The 4873-nt window shown below is 35.4% G+C and overlaps 1 pseudogene; it reads right to left on the reverse strand.

Annotated features, from left to right (window-relative positions):
• The window catches only part of LOC129668391 (glyceraldehyde-3-phosphate dehydrogenase-like), a 13268-nt pseudogene extending 8621 nt beyond the window's left edge, over positions 1-4647 (reverse strand).
• Positions 4648-4873: the final 226 nt, after the last annotated feature.

Genomic DNA, 4873 nt, shown 5'->3' on the forward strand with positions numbered 1-4873 from the left:
CAAACCAAACCAAACCAAACCAAACCAAACCAAACCAAACCAAACCAAACCAAAAAACCAAAAACCTCTACCTCAGAACACAGTAGCATGTATCCCTGAAGCTCAGTCTCCTGTTGGTACTGATCATCAAGCTGACTCTTCTAGCTCTAAGGCAGGTGCAACACTAAGGTGACTGTCTCTAGAATGGTCATTGTTTTCTCACAACAGTGCTGTCTTTCTTTTTTTTTTTTTTTTCTTTTTTTCTTTTTCACTTACACACTGAAGTAGCTTTAGGAAACTCCACATTGTCAACTCTCTTGGCATTTAAATCACTTTCGTTTATGTTTAATTTTTAGTACTCAAGGCTGCTGCTTAAGATGTGAAAACAAGTGAACAAGAAAAATTTGATGTCAGTGAGAATATCTTTTGAAAAAGAGACAATAACAGAAACTTGTTTATTTTCCATGAAGCTTGTTTCTGAGAAAATAACAGCTTTTGGGATATACGTAAACTATTTGCTGTAACAGTGGATGATTCTTGGGCTACATTATGTTTTTCTCTTCACCTCCAAACATTATGGCTTAGTAATAAATTATATTCAATTTTTATGTGACTCAATTGAATTGCAAATTGCGAACTGCCTTGTAAGTAGTGACAGTAAGTTTTGAAATTAGTCTTCTTTATTCTTCTGTGATATTATCTTGATGCTAAGATAATAATAATAATAATAATAATAATAATAATAATAATAATAAAAACCTACCTCTTGCTTCCTCACCACCCCCAGTGATATTTTCTGCCTTCTTTAATGTAAATGATCTGGCTTTCACTCCACAATTCTGTCAGTTCCTCCATGGTATATCACCATGGATACATAATCAGATATGCCCTTAAAGTGATAACTATTTCATGTATACAGATAATGTTTTCACAATTTAATTGCAAACTTTGTAAGGTAAAAATATTATATTTTTCTAGAGTTCTATTTTATGTTGCAACTAGCATAATGCAAAAATATCTAGAAAATTCTTGATGAATTGTATGTTGAAAAATAAATGTGTTTAAACTCCTTGATGAAATGTCTCTATGCAAATCAGAGCACCTTTATAAATATTTAACACCTATTTTCAGTGTCAATGTCAGAAACTTTGTGTACTTTTTTGATAATTGCAGTACAAAAGCAATCAACATTATATTCTTAGATTTCCTGCTTTTACCCAGTATTTAGATCAAATTTCTAATTCAATTTATACAGGATCTAAAAGTTTTGAAACAATTATATCTCATCCTACTGATTCATATCATGCAATTACAATGTACGAACTGCTAAAATCACAATAACAAAAAATATCAAAGATAAATTCTTAATTATTAATTGTAACTTGACATTGAGAAATAAAGTATATCATGTCTAAAATGGAAAAAGTATAGTTTATTGTAAAATGTTATTCAGAAAAAAGATGATAAAATGAGAACTACATTTTGCATTATTTCAGACTTGACACATAAATCATTCCCTGACAATTTACTACTGGAAATTTTTGTTTGTTTGTTTGTTTTAGTTCATGGAAGATCAACTGCATAGATTTTTAAATATGCCAAAATTTGTGTTTCTCTACACTTTTAATATGAAAACTGTCTAAAATCGATTTATATATTAACACTAGCAAGAAAAAAACAACCAGGTAAAATTACATGACATATTCATATTATTTTTAAAGAAATGCTATAATACTGAATCACAATGGATTTCATATACAGATGGTAGCAGGATTAATAATAATTCCTAACATGCATCATCCATATCTCCAGCCATCATGTAGATGAGAATTCATAGAACCTGGTTTCGAGCCTCTGTTGCTTTTCTGACATTGTGGGGTCTTACAGGCACTAATGGCAAAGCCTCTGTAACACGAACTGTGAGCAATGGAACAGACAAGACAACAACATGCCTCATCTAATTTATTAGCTAAATTTAATAAATTGGAAAAGCAATTTTAATTGCCTAAGGGATGCTCCAGCTTTTTCTGCTATCCTTTAGTTTTCAGCTTGTAATTAAAATTTAGATATGTCATCTTCAATTTAAATCACCAAAGGTGAGCGTCATTCCAAAATTACCAGGCTTTTACTTCCATAGCCAATAGCAGTTAAATGTGTTTGACTGGTTATTACTCCCTGGGGATTCCATTTGACTAGACACTGACAGGTACCACTCAGAGAGTAACCACTTCATTCTTTCATTCTGGCGTTTGTGAGTCAACCCATTTAGAAAGCTTGATAATATGTGAAATATATTTGGCATCGTTAATCAGACCCACTCTAAATTTATTTAAAAAAAATCAATATTGCTCCCATACACTGTTCAGTGATGGTGGCAAGGGCACTGATTATATTGATGGACTTAATAATTTTCTGATTTTTATATGACTGCAATAAACAGATAATCTTATAATGCATAAAGCTGTCTAATATTTTCTTTTACCAGTGAGATTGTTTCTAGATTTACAGTAGGTTTGATTATCAATAAGTTCACCAAAACAGACCACAGTACAATTAACACATATTCTCCTCTGAAAGTCATGATGTAGCTATAGAAAACATACTCATGATACTCCATTTTTAACTGAGGAGTGATTGGCTCTTGATAGCTGCTGGAGGAAGAAGAGACTTTTTGCTTAGAAAGTATGGTTGCTTGTGTATTGGCATAACTAAAAGACTCAAGGGGATAGTAAAAAAAAGAAAGAACTTCAAAAAATTACATAAATGTGGGAAAATGTAGGTGACTACAATTGAAATTTTGTATTATTCATTAGCAATTCCCTTATTTTTTTATGGCATATGGCACCTTGCAATAGTGATCCCCACATGAGGTTCTCAAAACGATTACCAATCTTGAGCATTTTATGTTTGGGTGTTTTGTTTTCTTTTTCCTCTTCTCTCATTGTGACAAGAAACAATTTCAAAGGAAGAAAAACATATTTGTATTTACAGTTTTAGAGGTTTTAGTAACATGGTCACTTGGATACACAGTTTGGTCCAAAGATAAGAAATATCACCATGGTAAGATCATGATGGAAGACAGGGGTACCCTTAGTGGTCATCAAGGAGCAGGAGGGAGATATGGATAAAAGAGGCAAGAGATGAGTATATGTATATATATATATATTAGTTCTTCATATTTTTATTACAATTTATTTACTTTTTATCCCAGGTATAGCCCCACCCCCGTCGCCTCCCAATACAGCCCTCCTCCCCTCTTTCATCTCCTCCCATGCCCCTGCCCCAATCCATTGATAGGGGAGGATTTCCTCCCCTTCCATCTGACCCTAACACCTCAGGTCTCATCAGAACTGTCTTTCATAGTCTTCCTCTGTGGCCTGGTAAGGCTGCTACCCCTCAGAGGAAGGTGATCAAAGAGCCAGCCACTGAGTTCATGTCAGAGACAGCCTCTGTTCCCCTTTCTTGGGAGACCATATGGAGACTGAGTTCTCCATGGGCTACCTCTGTACAAGGGTTCTGGGTTACCTCCATGAATGGTCCTTGGTTGGAATTTCAGTCTGAGAGAAGACTCCTAGGCCCAGATTTTTTGGTTCTGTTGCTCTCCTTGTGGAGCTCCAGACCTTTCCTTGTCTTTCTATCTCCTATATTATATTTCTAATATCCACTTATAAGTGAGTATATATCATGTGTATCTTTCTGCTTCTGGGATACCTCACTCAAGATGATCTTTTCTAGTTCCCACCATTTCCCTGCAAGTAAAACAGCAACAAATCAAGTAATCCAATTAAAAATGGGGTAGAGAGTTAAACAGAGAATTCTCAATAGAGGAATATCAAATGGCAGAGAACCACTTAAAGAAATGCTCAACATCCTAAATCATCAGGGAAATACAAATCAAAATGATGCTAAGATTTCACCTTTCACCCATCAGAATAGCTAAAGATCAAAAACTCAAGTGACAATACATGCTGGAGAGGATGTAGAGAAAGGGGAACTCCCCTGCATTGCTGTTTGGAATGTAAACTTGTACAACCACTTTGAAAATCAATCTGGTTCTTTCTCAGATAATTAGTAATAGTGATACCTCAAGGTCCAGCTATACCATTCTTAGGCATATATCCAAATGACACTCAAGTATAGAAAGAGAACATTTGCTCAACCATGTTTGTAGCAGCTTTATACATATTAGACAGAATCTGGAAATAGCCCAAATGTTCCTCAGTTGAGGAATGACTTTAGAAATTATGGTACATTTACACAATGGAATACTACTCAGCAGTTTAAAGGAAAGAAATCATGAAATTTGCAGGCAAATGATAGGCGTACACTTTTCAGGACACATGTTCAAGTATGCATTTCACCTAGCAGCATAATGCCACCAGCTTGTGACCTAGGGTTAAACACATAAAATTTTGGAGGCCTTTTAATATTCAAATTTTACCCTTCCTACAAGATTGCAGGGGTAAAGATAGGGCAGATAAAGCAGAGGTTAGGGGAATGCCCAACAAATGCCTGGCCCTATCAAAGACCCACCTTATCAGGAAGTGCCAAGTCCTGACTATGAATGATACTCTGATAAACTTGCAGACAGGAGCCAGACAGACTCGTCTTCTGAGAGGTGCTACGCAGCAACATCTCAAAGCAGATGTCAAACTCACACTCAAACATTGGGAGATGCATAGGAAGTATTGTGAAAAAAGTAGCAGGAATCAGAATAGGGCCTGGAGGTGACAGAAGTTCCACAAGAAAATTGCCAACTCACCAGGGCCCAGAAGGGCTTGCTGAGACAGAAACATCACCCAAAAACCATGGATGAACTGGACTTATGTCCCCTATAAAAATGTAGCAGATGAACAGCTTAAGCCTTATGTGGATCCTATAGTAAGAGAAGTGG

The sequence above is a fragment of the Psammomys obesus genome, unplaced genomic scaffold, assembly GCF_907164565.1.
Source record: "Psammomys obesus unplaced genomic scaffold, mPsaObe1.curated_primary_1811, whole genome shotgun sequence".
NCBI classification, from domain to species: Eukaryota; Metazoa; Chordata; class Mammalia; order Rodentia; family Muridae; genus Psammomys; species Psammomys obesus.